The 15,577-nt window shown below is 38.5% G+C and overlaps 1 protein-coding gene across 1 annotated transcript in view; it reads left to right on the top strand.

The window, feature by feature from the left end:
• Positions 1-563: 563 nt before the first annotated feature.
• COL21A1 (collagen type XXI alpha 1 chain) overlaps positions 564-15,577 on the top strand; it is a 172,567-nt gene continuing 157,553 nt past the window's right edge. Inside the window, exon 1 of the mRNA XM_058734305.1 lies at positions 564-646. The gene's annotated coding sequence lies outside the window, so the exon portion shown is untranslated. The remainder of the gene's footprint in view (positions 647-15,577) is intronic.

Below are 15,577 nucleotides of genomic sequence, written 5' to 3'. Positions count from 1 at the left end.
AAAGGCAACCGCCTACCTATGTGAAAGTGAACTCCCCTCAAGTGTTCTGGTAGCTGTTACCTTAGGTCAAAGACAGGTACAACAGTCAGCTGCAGGGCGGAGCAGGGTGACTAACCCTGGCGACCCCTGGGGGCCGTTCTCAAGGGCCAAGAGAGGCAGGCCACCTCTGATGAGTGCCGGCGACGCTCCCCAGGTCCTCGCTCCCTTGGTGCTTTTGCCCTCTCACCCTCTGAAAGTCGCCTTTAACCTTCCCGCTTCCCGGGCAGTCCCTCAGTCCGCCCCTCCAGTCGTCTACTTTCTGGTCCTGGCAGGATTTTAAGTGAGCGTGTTTCTACCAGGGTTCCACTAGTTTGGAGATCGCGATCCAAAACCCACCCTCTGGCCTTGCCCACCGGAAAGGGGGCGGGTGGGGAGCGCGAACCTTATCTCCCGGGCTCCGCCTCCAGGGGGCTGAGAGTAGGCTTCACAGCCGCGGCGCTCGGCACTGGTCGCTGCGGGGAGACGGGGCTCGGGGCGGAGGGCAGCAAGCCCGCTTCGGCCCAGATTCTGCCCGGGTTGGGGCTGGTCACTCCCTGGGACGCCCCCGAACCCTTGGTGCAACACGCAGCTGGTTGCGACGCCACCCCGACCCTGGACGCTGCGCCAGGTAAGGTGACACTGCCTTCTTCTCTCTCCCTGCTGGCCCTCCAGGGGGGCTGCAGCCTGACGTTTTGGTTGGCCTGAGGGTACAGTTTCTTCCTGCGCTGAAACGGTTGGTGAACTGAGAAGTAAGTCCCGCACCCAGGCTGGAGGCTGGGATGTCAGGGTTTGTCTTGCAAAGTTACTGAGTGCTAACGGATCACGGGAGGTTCGCTGGGTGCTGATTTCTGCCTCGAGGTGTTTGGCCCCGAGAAAGAATGCTGTGCGGTGAGGTACCCCTTAAGCCCAACGTCCCCCTTGGAAGAGGCGGTGGCGTCCACACGTGGCGCGTCGGGAGCGTGGGTGAACGCGCAGGACGTTGCCCAGAGGCTCTTGAAGATTCCTGCGCTGTACGCGCTCGTGGGGGAGCTTCACAAACTTGGTGCTTGAGCAGGACCCTAGGCCAATTAAATCAGAGTCTCTAGGAGTGGGGCTTGGGGCGTCCACATTAAAAACAAAACAAACAAACAAAAAAAAACAACAAAGCAAAACAAACAAAAAAACCCAACTCTTTTCAGGTGATTTCCACGTGGAATAGTTTGGAAACCAGTGAGTTAAAGCAGTGGTTCTCAAAGTGTAAATCTCTGGCCAGCAACAGGAGCCTCACCTGGGAACTTGAAGGGACACTTTGGGGCACAGACTGAAACTCTCAAAGTAGGGCCTAGCTCTCTGTGTTATTTGAGTCCTCCAGGTGATGCTAGCATTTGCTTGCTTTTGAGAACTATTGGGTTGGATCTCAGTTAAGGGCAAACACCTGCAGATTCCCCTCCACAGAAGGAGAAAGAAACCATACTTTTCAGAAAATCCGAGGTATGCATTGGTAGGGTTTTACCCATATTGGAAAAAAAAAAAAATCATACTGGGAACTTTGGAGGATCCTTTAAAGGGTATAGAGACTTAGCTATCATCTTGAGCAATTTTGACATGGTGGAATTTGCATACTTTAGGGGAGAATAGGAATTTTATGTTCTTAGAGTTGAAATGAAGCCAAAGAAGAAATGTACATAGGAGTTTTCTAGTTGTAATAACATGAATCTTTGGTTCCCAGCGACAAGATTCCAGATCATCCCTGTCATCAGTGTACATTACAGGACTTTTTTTTTTTTTTTTTTTTTTTTTTTTAAAGCAGTTGGAGGTTTAAGGAATTTATGCCAGTTCTCCAGAGTGAAAGGGGATTCAGCATTGCAGGTCTCTGGATTATCTGAAGTGGTTCCTTTTTTCTTTTAATAGAGATCTGAGATTTCAAAATTTTGGCTGAAAAGATTCCAGCTGTTTCTAAGTCATTAGTACAGAAATAGAATGACTTTGCAAATAAGCTTAAATGGATTAGAAAATCTGACATTGGATTAAAAAGCTAGAATAGGCATGACTCCAGCCCCAGCACATGTGTGGTGTGGTGAACACAGTGCTAACTGTAGCAAGACATCCTGTACAGAGAACGTTTATTTTCCAAGCTGGTATTTGCTGTGCCAGTTTGTGACTGTAGTATATAGGCTTGTTAAGGGACAGGTACCCAGCTTGTGTTTAGAGAACTGGGGAAAATACAGGTAGTGGTTACGAACAGGAGGCTTTGAGGCTCAAGTCTCAGGTTCAAAATGGGCTCTTCTGCTTCCCTGTGCTCTGGGAGGGTTGCATAACTTTTCTGAGCCTCACTTTCCTCATCTGTAAAATGGGGACTGTGGTAGTACAATAATGCGTACTTTTAATTCTCACATTGTTGTCAAAGTTAAATGAAATAATACTAAAGTGTTTAAAAAAGTAAATATTTGTTAGCTTGAAATACACACACCACACTCAAACTAAGAAAAAACCTAATCCCCAAATACTTTTTGAAATGAAAAATATGTTGATAACGTAATTAGATTTTGTATTCACATGTCAACCTAACCCTTAGAATTTACAGTATTTGCTTTTTACCAGAATGTGAACACAGGAATATTTTCAAATTATTTTTGTAATATTATTGCATGTTTTTAATGGAACTTTCTAGAATTCTTCTTTTTTTTTTTTTTTTTACTTGATTAGCTTCAAATCAACTAGTCGTTATTCACTATCTGTGGTGAAGTATTTCAACATCTGGTGGATTTTATAATCTATTAACATTCACATTTAAATAGTCTTGAACTCTGGCCCTCCACAGTATCATTCCTTACAAAACAAAATTCAGATGGTAAAATAAAAGAGCATCTAAAAGTGGCATGCTGTGGCATTCAAGAGAACCAGTTGAGAAGTACCATCTGGTGTTTAAGTATTTAAAAAAATTTTTTTTAATGTTTATTTTTGAGATAGAGCGTGAGTGGGGGAGGGGCAGAGAGAAAGGAAGACCGAATCTGAAACAGACTCCAGACTGAGCTGTCAGCACAGAGCCCAACACGGGGCTTGAACTCAATGAACTGTGAGATCATGACCTGAGCCGAAGTTGGACTCTCAACTGACTGAGCCACCCAGGCGCCCCTGGTGCTTAAGTACTTGTGAGTGAGAATAGAATGAAACCTTATCCAGTTACATCAAGGTTTGTTCAAGACAATATCAGAGAAAGCAAAATGAGGACACAGCAAGGACAGGCCTAAACTGGCAAAAAGGGGAGGTGAGGTAATTTAAGAATCCTTTTCCTCCTGAACTGTAATAACTTCAAAATGCTTCAAACCACATACACAAAAAGCAATTCTTTGCTTGGTATTTGATTGGAACTGATCTGGACCAAAAAGTTCTCATGGAAAAATAGGGTATCAATTCCAAAAAGGATGCCAGATTATTCTGTACCTGGAAATTAATCTTGATTATACTTTGATTTCAGGGATAAAGCGAATATTAGATTTTGAACTTAAAGTGCCTTTATCTTGCATCTTTGAATGCAAGAGGTTATACTATTACTGTGTCTAATGAGCTTTCTTTGTGACCTTAAAGGTACTTATAGGCAAGTTGCACCTTTTGTGCTCATTCTCAGCTCTTAGAAGTCCCCTTGTGACTTTTGAGTCAGCTCTGTGGCTAGGCCTTTCCTGTTCTTTTAGCCCTTAGAAGTGGCTCTGAAGGTGTGGATGATAACCCTTGGGGTGGCTCTGAGGGTGTGGCCAGCCTCTGCTTTATTACTCTCCTCTCACACCTAACTAACAATACCTGCCTATTATGAATCTTAGGTTTCTTTTGGAAGACTAAACTGTAATGGAGGTTCCAGCACATAAGCATGTTAGTAACTCCTTCATTTGCGAAATCAGGTCTTTATTAGGATACTTTTGAAAGTACAATTGAATGTTATTAAATTGAATATAATTAGAACTTAATGTTGGTAAATGTCATTACAATTTCATAGAAGTACAGTGTTCTGTTTCACTCATTATGAGATGAGAAGTAGCTGTGGGGGTGGGAGGAGAGATCAGAAGCACATCTCTTGATGGGGAAAATGAAGGGCATGTGGAAGAAAATTCAAACTTCCAGTTATCAAATTATGTGTTCTGGATAATTTATCTGAAGAACCAAGAGAGCCTGTGATGTCGCAATTTGCAGTGACAGGATATGGCAGCACTGCTTGTGGTAAGTGGCCAATTAGGAATGATCAATGCTGCAATGCCCCCACGGTGATTGTAGGATTCTCAACTTTTAGGCATAAGGACTGGAGCAGAGATCCTCTTTGAGAGGCTAGCTTAATTGCATTTGATTTACATAACCTGGCTCACTTAGAGAAGGGTTTTGATGAGAGTTACCTGGCATTCATTTACTTGGTTTCAGGGGCCTATTTTGTTCCAAAGTGGTTGGTTTTACTATGAAGGCCAATCTTGAAAGTCTTGTGAGTTAAACACATCACTGGAATGGATCCATGTTTTACTTTGTATTTATTATCTTTGGATTATATTTCTTAGCATGCAGTAGTAATTCTTTAGCTAGATTCATTATCATTCTTGTGAGAAACAAAGGAGGAATGTTTATTCCTGGCACGTGATCTGGTCTCACTCAGAGAATCAGACATGGAGGCCGAGTTCCCTAACTTTCTTCTCCATCTTATGGTTGAGGACACTGTTCGGCCATGCTGCCTAGCCACTTATTAGTTGTTTGAACTTGGATAAGTTATATACCTTTATTTTTTGCATCTGTTTCCTCATTAGTAAAATTGGGGAAACACTACCTCCCTCAGCAGGGTTGTATGGAGTAAATGAGCTAGCATATATAAACCTGACTCTTAGTAAATGCTTAATAAGAATTTACTGTTATTTTGTCTTGGAATTAATGAATGGTTTAAGTGGCAGCTCTCTTTTCTGTTTTTACCTCTGAAAATTGGATCCTAAGAAAAAAATAATATAGGTTATGTTCATGTGATGGCTTTTCTGTATTGAATAGTGGGAGAATTTGTTTCATAATAAGTGAAGTACTTCAAGTTTCTCAGAAAATAATACAACATTTTGAATACCATTTCTAAAAGTTCCCAGATGCTTTTGCTGCTGGCCAAAGACCACACTTTGAGAATCCCTGCTTTAACCCACTGGTTCCCAGGCTTGACTGCACGTTGGTATCACCTGAGGAGAGTTTTTTAGAATTTTGGTGCCCGAGCTGATTTAAAAAATAATCAGTTGGGTTAATGTACTGTGAAAAGGAGTAATCATGTTCTTAACATGTTCTGTAACATCACACGTTAATATCTGTGGGATTCCCAGGTACTCATAGAATTTTTAGAATGCTAAAGGGTATTATAATTTTTGTAATATAAAGAGGAAACGGAGGCTTGGAGGCATCATTCTTGGTGAAAGGCTCATGTATAGCGCTGGATAACAAATCAGATTTCCTGTGTTCTACTCAGTACATTTTTCATTCAACTACTTTGCCTTCTGAAAAGTCAGATGATGTGACAAAGGCACATAATCCAAGATTGAGAATGCTTTTGGAATGCTACAGATCTACCCATCCCACTTAACCAGTTTGCGTTCAGAGTTATTTATTCAAAAGATTTTCTTAATGAAAACCACAGAAAACAATATGTCCACAATGCCAAGCTAATAAATTTATAGCTGTCAGTTGGGAAAAGGATTTTTTCTCTCTAGGTTTGTCTTTTCTAATGATTCAATTTAGTTTTTTCTCTTTGTTGTTTCTTTGGCATTTTGGTTTTTACTAATGAAAAAACTCAGAGATGCCTTTGAAAATTTCAGGAAACGTTGACAATTTTCTCAAGTCCAAGTTTAGTGACCTTCTGGGAATCCTGCCAGTTGCTTGTGTTTGATTCAGTGTTTAATTTTTGTTTTGATTTGTGTGTGTTGTTTTGATCTAGGTCAATTCAGCCATGATTGCAAAGTTATGCTATTTGTTAACTGTTTTTAGAGTTATCGGTGGCAAGAAGAAAAGATAAAGGACCAACAATTTTTTTTTAAATCCAAAGTAAAAGGAAGTTCTAGTGAAGTTTGAGCTTTTAGAAAGTTGTTCTAAAAATATTCTTTGGAAATTTAGTTTTAAATGTTTTATTACACTGTTGGGGCAAATATAAACACCAGAATATAGGTGTCATATTATAACTTTCAAATCCATAGATGATTCAATGATTGAAACAACTTTTGAAATACTTTCAAAAATACAAAATCCTATCATATATGTATTTTGCTACTTTATTAGGAAGAGAGAATTTGATTCCACTTTGTGGGATATGTCTAGGCCTGTGTTTTCCAGTAGTATCCAGAATTAAATAGAATATTAAGACAGGAACATTCTTTGTAAGTGTTCAGCCAGTCATCAAATAATGATCAAGCACTCACCCTGTGCTTGGCTATCCTAGGGGGATTCTTAGAAGTTGCTAAGTTCAGTTTAGTAAGTCTATAAATAGCCAATTGGCAGTTTTCTTTCTTTCTTTCTTTCTTTCTTTCTTTCTTTCTTTCTTTCTTTCTTTCGTGGGAAACTCCCTTCAATTTATTATATAAAAATAACATTTTGTAAATTTCTGTAAGTGAAAAAAATGCATAATACAAAAATAGTTCTGATTTAAATTTAGAATAATCAGTCACTGCCTGATGTGTCCCTTAGTTTCTTCAACCATTTTTGACTGACACTTGACATGCTACCATGTATCAATCTTTAGAAAGGGTTGAATATGATTCGAAGGGTATCTTGGCAAGAAGGGAGAGTTGATTCTAGAGAGAGGCACTATGGAGAAGATTAACACCTAGGGTCCTGAGAATGTATGCACTTCACCACTTTCTGGAGAAATTTCCCTTTGCCTTGGGCAGTCTGCCTTTTCTCCATTTTATAGCTCCTTTGACAGTTCTGCTGTTCAAAACACTTGTGAGCTAGCACCTTTGGACTAAGGTTTGAAATGAGAAAGAGTGAAATAAAAACTGGGGGAAGCAGGGATGACACGGTCACTGTCTTCACTAGAATGGTATAGGTAGAGTTCCTACTTGGGTTTCTTTGGAATGAGGAGCGAGAAGGGGTGAAAAGAGGCAGGGTTCATATTCTTGCAGGGAATTGGAGGCACCTGGAACCTAATTCAAAGTCTATCTATTTAATGGAAGCAAGCAGGTGAGTAGTATGTAATGGACCAAGTAGGTACCTGCTGTCTAAGTTATGTGTCATTTCTATACTGCCATTTAAACAGTAATAGTAATACTTACACATCAAATACTAAATCAATCAATGCTCTTACTATTCCCAAGAAGGCCCTAGACCAGGAAATGGGAAACCTGGATTCTCATCCCAGCCTGCCACCAACTCCCTGAAAGCTAGTAGCTTGGAAGAGCCTACAGTAAGGGACAGCTGGGCAGGTGTGATTGTAAAGTCTTTCATTTCGCTCTTTGTATGTTTTTACATACCAAAACACCGTTTGAGGCCATCATGGGACATGTAAAGAATTTCAGCGTAGGATATCTATATATAGAGTTTAAGTTAACATGGGATAGAATCCTTTAGGAAATTAGTGTACTGGGAAATGTAGAATGCATTTCTAAAATTTCTATGAACATGCTTTTTCATTGTTCACTGAAGATGGACAACAGTGGATGAGGAATAATGCAATAACAGATCTTTTTATTTCAAGAAAATTGTAAATGCCTTTTCATGATGGCTAAACAAAATTTTCTTCGGCCTCCATGTGGGGATTATATTTAAAGAAATTGGTCTTGTCAACACTTGAAAACATTTTTTTTTCTGATTCTGAATTATGGGTTTGTGGGGGAAATCAGGTTTATATGAGTAATGAAATTATATTTTTCAGCTCTGAATTGCCTGTTTCTCAAAACATTAACAGTTGTGTTTGGTTGGTAGAATGATATTTTCTTTCTGCTTTTCTGTGTTTTGTCTATTTTTTAATATACGTGTGTTACTTTTATAATGCAAAAATGAATGCCTAATGACTTATAGATGGAAACACTTGAAATTGTAATTTGGAATTCTCATACAAATGAGAGATGATATTACAGTGTGATTAATTTATGTTCTTGTAATTCATAAAGTACATATTGTGCCACATATGCTTTTAAAAACAAGACACAGACAGTAAAGCATGGCTTTACTACGAATTACAGATGGTAAAGCATGGCTAAAATGACAAAGAATGTTTTTGTAACAGCAGAATATCAGTTTATTACTCCTTGTGAAGGCCCAAAGAATATTCTGTGTTGTAAGATGTTGAGGGCATGTAAGATAATAGCTGAGATCATGGGTGTTGTGTAGTCGTGTCCCTGACACCTAGCACCTGTGTGACCTTGTGCTTGGTATTTAACTTTGTAAAGCTTAATTTGCCCTTCTGTCAAGTCAGGAGCGTAGGACCTACTTCCTAGTGTGGTCAGGAGGGTTAAATGGAATAATTCAAATAAACACCTCAGCATAGTGCCTGGCAGATAAAAGCACTCAAGTTAGCTCAAATTTGTTATACTAAGTATAGTATTCTCCCTGCTTCTCAGCTTTATCACACTTGGGACTTGGATATCTATCTTTTGGAAAACATGTTACTAATTTCGATGAAAATATCCTCTGTACAACCTGGGTCATGAAGAGGCACATGTAGATTTTTGCCATTGTCCATGTTGGGATGGGGGAGAGGAAAGTGTGGATGCAGGGGATGGAGTCTCCTGAAGCTGGCAGTGCACTAGCAGCAGTAACAGAGGCCTTTGAGAGCAACACCTTGTGACTGTGAGTATTGATCTAGAGTCTGCAAGACTGTCCTTCTTTGCTAGATGGCACAGTGTGAGTGAGTGAGTCCCAGAAGGTCACTGTGGTGGTTTCATGGGGTTGAGGGTATCCTCAAGTCTTGTTTGCAGCTAGAGGTGGTTTGTGACGAGCTCCTGGATTTAGCTATTGCAGAGATCTCTTTGGTCATGGCCATAGATAGCCCATTATCACAGCTTTGTGAAAATTAGAAGACAGCCATTGCAATGGGCAGGTGTAGCCCTGGATTTGAGTATCCATTTGCTTTGTCAGCCAGGTGCCTTTGTACTGTTGCAGCCTGGACTTCAGTGCATTTGTATAGGAATGCATTAATCCATCCACATGGAAAATATATTTTTTACTTCTTTCTGTAGTTTAGATCTTATTGATGTAGCAATAAATGAGACACGATCACTGTCCTCAAAGACTCATATTCTCTTAGCAAATTTCCCCATGGATGCTTTGGACATCACATCACAAAGCCCCTCACCCTGTTTTATTGCTGCTTACAGTAGGGTCCTTTAAGAAGGTTGTTTTATTTGCATTCGTGTATTAATTGCCCCCCACTAGACCTGTTGGTCTGAATGTTTACTATTAGCATCTGTAGTTGGATCTATGTTCTCAGAACCATGGTGAGTTCTACATATATGATATACATAAGTTTCTACAAAGTATTTGGACTTAATACCTAGTCTATTAAATGAAAAACCAAACCAAAAAAAAAAAAAGCCCAGAAAACAAAAACAAAAAAAACCCCATGATTAATTGAATTCAACCGACTGAGGCCTGACAGAGGAAAGTTAGGGAGGCACTGGGAGATCAGAATCAATTATTTTTAGGCTATACAAGAAAGAACGCTGGAAGAAAATGTGAATATTTTTGATCTTTTTTTTCAATATATGAAGTTTATTGTCAAATTTGTTTCCATACAACACCCAGTGCTCATCCCAAAAGGTGCCCTCCTCAATACCCATCACCCACCCTCCCCTCCCTCCCACCCCCATCAATCCTCAGTTTGTTCTCAGTTTTTAAGAGTCTCTTATGCTTTGGCTCTCTTCCACTCTAACCTCTTTTTTTTTGAAAATGTGAATATTTTTGATCTTTAATTCATTTTAAATCAATTAAATGAATGGCCAGTTACCGATATAGAATAGTAAAGCCATTTTGTGCATCTGTGTTTCCTTAACTATACCTCTAAATATTTTTAATTTTTAGCTGGGTAGTGTAATTTCACATTGGACAATTTTTGGCCAGACGTATTACATTATTAAATACTAAGTTTGAGTAATGCAGTGAGTTTGTGCATTTAAACATTTTGGATATGGCTGCCAAGCTGAATCCGAAATTTCCCTTCTAGTAACCTGCCATGTTTCTGAACTTTGAGCCTAAAGCAGCCTAAGTAAGACTAGAGAAACAAAGATAATTTTACATTTTCAAACTTAATTTAAGTACTAATGACTTAAAAAATAAATGTGTGTACACTTTCTACTTCATCCTGTCTTCCAGTTTATCTTCAAAGATGAGCATTTATCATCAAGTGAGCTGTAGGAGAAAGTTTTTACTGTTTATTTCATTGTTTTTGTACTTCGAATTCTTAGAAAGGCTGGTCTAGCCAGTATCCTAAGGAATCCACTTATACACTGTACTGTTTCCAGACCTTAGTGAAGAGGACATGTAGCCTTGCTTCTCTTGAGTGCAAGACTTTGCTAATCTTTATTACTCTAGACTCTAAAGAACTATATGTTTTGATTTTTTCTCTTAAAAATCTTCTGGGATTTCTGTTTTCTCAGAGCCATCTATCGGTATGTTCTAAGGTAAAAGGAGAAAGGAACAAGGTGTATTTTATTACCTGAAAAATCCACAAGAATGGGTTTCAGTTTCTGTATCTGTGATTCTCACTAGGGAGTTGGGAAGTTTTAAATGGAAAAATGCAGCAATTTTGATATATCAAGGGGGAGGGGAGATATAGAAACTTCCAAGGAAACCATTCCTGTGTATTTCATTATTTTCACAACAAGGACATGTTGCTGATTATAAAAACATTGACTATGTGCTATATGAAGAGGAAAAAAACCCAACAACAACCCAAAACAAGAGAAGTGATGAGTCAGCAAGTTTAATTTCAGTGGCTTCCAGGGCACCTAATAGATTGACGTTGATCATGACCCCAGGTTGCTTATGATACCATTTGGAGATGGACTATTTCAAGTATAATTTTTAGGGGGCAAAATAAAACTGTGATGGAGCTCTAAATGGTCTAATACTGGTGGTAGGCACTGTGGACGGTATGGTCTGTTTTTGTCATGATGTGCTTCATAGAAGCATGGTGCTTCTAGAAGCATGGTGCAGTTTGGATAAATGATTCAGTTTAGACACACACTCCAGTCAACATAAATCATAGGTTTGGAAATTATCTTAAAAATAATTGTTTACAGTATAAATGCTGTTGATACCAGTAATGCTTATCCCTGTAGCGTACCTACTGAGTATTGTCCAATTCCAGACACGTCTAGTGATGGGAAATTTTCAGTTTGGGGGACATCTCCATTTATTAAAAACTTTTTAAAATTAAACTGAAAACTTCCTTCCTGGAGTTTCCAGGCACTGGTCCTAATTCCGTACTCTGGGAGTGAGAGGGAGAATCTTAATTTCTTTTCCACGTGGCAGCCTTGCCAGTATTTGAAGACAACTTATGAGAAGTAAGGGAGATGATTCATTTTCAGAAATACAAGTAAAAGCTGAGCCGTCTAGTTAACAGTAGATTTACAACCTATTGGAAATATGTATGAATTGCCCCCCACCCCTTGGCGTCCCAAACCCCTGGATACTGCACTTCTGGTTCTTCTTCCCCTCTCCCTCTTGCGGGCTTATTTTCATGGGCTTTGCAATGAGCATGTGCCAAAGAACTGAAGTGTCTGTGTCACCTCAGGGAATGTACACTTGTTCCAATCAGACTCCTTTTTGCCTTATATGGGCACAGGCCATGTCTGGGTAAGGCTGTAACCTCTGTAGTACTCAGTCAATGAGGAATCAGGGGAGGGACTTGCATGCTGGGAGATAAGTTGTCTGCTGTAACTGCCCAGAGTGTGCCTGTCCCTCAGACATCCACTCTTGCAACAATGGTGATAAAAGCCTGGCTTGGCTGTGCTCCAAGTCTCTGTGTCCCTCCTTTGATTGGGTTGATGGGCTTATTTCTAACAAAGTGAAACATCAGATTTCTGACACTGCTTCTTTTTTGTAGTTGTTTGCAGTTACTTCTCCAGTCTCCTCAGCCTTCTCTAGACACATTTGAAGCTTGATTCTATCTGACCATTGGTTGCTGAATAGAAAGGGTGTAGCCCAAGAGCAAACTAATTGTTGGCAGCCAGTTTACAATAATGACTTCAGTTTACCATGAGCTAAGACCTTTTAGTCTATTTGGACCTCCAGCTGTGAGGCCAACAGATTTCCTACTGAGCCTTCTACACTCCAGATTTTGGAGCCCAGGAATTTTTTGTGTTTCTTTTGAATTTTGTCTTGTGGCAGTTGGTCTATTATTTATCCAGGTGTGATCTTTTTAAATCCAAAGTCTTTTATTCATTCATCCAGAGGTCTTAGCTCTGCTTTGTTTGGAATTTTCATTTGCAGGTCATCAATGCTCTTACCCAAATTACAGTAACCAATTAACTGGAAGTGGCAGAATTCTAAACACCATCACTAGAAACCTACCATGTTGGCATTAGGTGTTACTCTCCGTTGGGGAGCCATTTTGTTTTATATTAAGCTTAGATTTAATTTGTTTTCATTTTTGTAATCTCTTGAGCACAGTATTCTTCTGATGTCACCTTAGTACTCCCATCAAAAAAGTACAGGTGAGTTTGATTTGAAGTATTCTTGGAACTTAACACATGTTGTAGGTGGGTTTCTTGTAAGCAGCGTGCAGGAGGACCTTAAAAAAAAAAAAACACCTACAATTTGAAATCTCTAAATTCTAAATACTAAATTTAACCCATTAAACATTTTATGATTGCTAAAATGTTTGGACTCTCTCTTTCTTTGCATTTTCCTTTGTTTTCTGTTTTTATCATGCTTTCTTGTTCTTGATTATAATTATTACTGTTATTTTTTCTGTCTTTGTTTGGAATTAAATTTGTATCCTTTTCTTCCCTTACCAGTTATCTATGGAAATTATATTCCTGTTTGTATAATAATAGTTATCATTCTATTTCTTTATATAAATTAAAACATATTTTCCTACTAATAGCTAGTTAGTATCTGTTCCCCTCCCTCAGATAACTTATCTTATGTACATGATTTCTATCATCTTGACCACCCTCCATCTCCCACTCCCCACCAGCTACCAGTTTGAGAGCTTGTATTTTCTAGCACATTATTAAATTTTTTTCAGTAATAATTTTAGACAGAAGTTTAACTTTGAGGAATGTTAGGGGTGGGGGCAAATCCTTTTAAGTGAAAAAAAATTACATCTTACAACTAGCTCTTAATTTTGTTTATCCCCTAGTAATTTTTTTGGAGAGAGCAAATAAGTATCCTCTCTATTTCCTCTCTCCCCCACCCCATAAAAACACTTAAGATTTTTTTCTTTATCCTTTGAATTATGATATTTCACCAGTATGTGTCTAAAAGAGGTCTTTCTCCCCCTACATTCAAGCAATTTGTAACTTGTGAGACACTTTAAGTCTGAAGATTCAGGTCTTTATTTAGCTCTGAAAGCTTTTCTTCCATTTTTTCTTCATATGTCTTTTAATTTTTTTCCTTCTGAAAATTCTTTTTTAATATTTTATAAAATTAGTGTCCTTTTGCATTGTAACTTGGTAGAATTCTTTCACTTGATTTTCTGTTTCACTCCTTTCCTCTTCAGTTATCTCAGGTAGCTCTCAATATATTAATGTCCATAGTCAAATATTCTCACATATACTTTTGAATATTAAGTACATTTAAGCCAGTTGTCTTTTGACTGTATTAACTCTTTCTATGGGTGTTAGTTACTATATTTTCTATTTTTGTGTCTTCCTCCATGATGATAGTTTTTGTTGAATATTTGTTCATATCTTTGTGTTTGTGATTTTGTATTTACTACCATATGGATTTTTTTGTCCCGTTTCCCATAGCTTGCCCCTAATGATTGTGGAGTTGGGCATTCTAATCTCTTCTGGACATGGCTTTTTCCTGTTTCTCTCCGGTTTTGCTAGTGGGGAATTTACCTGAAATTGCTTTGCCAATCCAGTCTAAGAGCCCATACTCAGGGCTTCCTGTGGATACAAATGGAAAAGAGTTGAATAATGTCCAACAGGCCATTTGTTCTTCCTCATTCGTGCAAATCACTTCCTACTCTATCTCTTTCTGGGAACTTTTCCTCCTCCTGCTCTGAGAATACTTTTTCTTTTAGCTCTGAGTAATATGTTTCCTCTGACCTTCGCAGCAGTATAGGGCATGGAGTTGTGAAGACATCATGTTCAGTGCTAATCCGACAATATTCGAAAACACCTGTAATTGTTGAAAGGAGAAGAACTCATTTTGGTACCTGCTTTACTACTTCTGCTATGAAATGAATATTTTGGACCAAACAATATGTGGACAGCCGTAATTGTTCCTTTGGGACACTGGTTAATATGGCTTCAGGGATCTTGTTTGCAATTTCTTCTGAACAACATTTGGATGATGTATGAAAATAAGAGCATCTCCTTTTGGATAAAGTCTGACATATTGTAATTCTGAGACTGCTCTTGGCACTTGCTAGAGAAATGTCAGTTTTCCAACATGAACAAAGTCCAGTGCAGCTGTTTCTGCTTTAGACCATTGAATTTGAAAATCTCTATAAGAGAATGGAACCAACCAAGTTCAGAGTGAGCAGTAAGTTATGAGAGTTTCCCAAGTCATGAGTATCTTGCATTGTAGGGGGAAATTATATAGTAATAATACGATCTTGAGTTTGTGTGTTGTGATCCCTGTTAGGGCTCCTTTCTGCAAGAATTTTTATAAATATTTAATGACAGTGTCACCTCCTATAATTCATTCTCTTTAACACACTAGTCTTATATAGCAGGGATTTAAAAATACTGTTTTAAACAAAGCATACTCTTCTCATTTCCAAGGTGTGAACCAAAATATTTACAAACTAAACTGTTTTCTAGTTCTCTTGGGTTGGTTTTTTCCTAGGATAGTTTCATTATTTACTCAGTTTGAAATACATTATTGCCAATTTCTAGAGTGCCAGGAATTGTTTTATTCAAATAGAAGAATAAAACACATTCTAATGCCCAACTGTATGTTTTCCCAAACTCTCAACCATTTAAGAAGATCTGTACTACTTGTTTCTTGCCACCCAGTTGACAGATAATCCAGATTTGATACAAATTTGACTAGTATGTATTTGCTGTCGTTGTGTGTGTGTTGGGGGAGAACAATGTAAAATAGTTTAAGAAATTATACATTTAGGGTTCAAAACCAAACTATAAGCATTTAGTTGGATTTGTATAGTGCTTTTCATTTGTTTAAAAGGAGGAGGATTTCCAAGGAGCTGCTTTTTGTCTGATAACCATAAAAAGAGTAACTATCACAAAAAGAGAATGATCAGAATGATACTGTGCTTGTCTTTGGAGCTCTCTGAATGTAAAAGAAATGCTATGGGTATGGTAATTTTGATTACAAGATGTTAATTTATAGAAAATTCATAATAGTAGATCCAGTTTGGAATAATGGCAAGAGATGACCTTTTTTTTGGTTTAAAGAAGCTAATTATTAACCTTGTATTTAATGGAATAAATAATTAGGTAAGTTATTT

This window comes from Neofelis nebulosa, chromosome 6 (genome assembly GCF_028018385.1).
Source record: "Neofelis nebulosa isolate mNeoNeb1 chromosome 6, mNeoNeb1.pri, whole genome shotgun sequence".
Taxonomy (NCBI): domain Eukaryota; kingdom Metazoa; phylum Chordata; class Mammalia; order Carnivora; family Felidae; genus Neofelis; species Neofelis nebulosa.
Note: the sequence above shows the minus strand (reverse complement) of the source record. Positions and strands in the feature narration are given on the sequence as shown.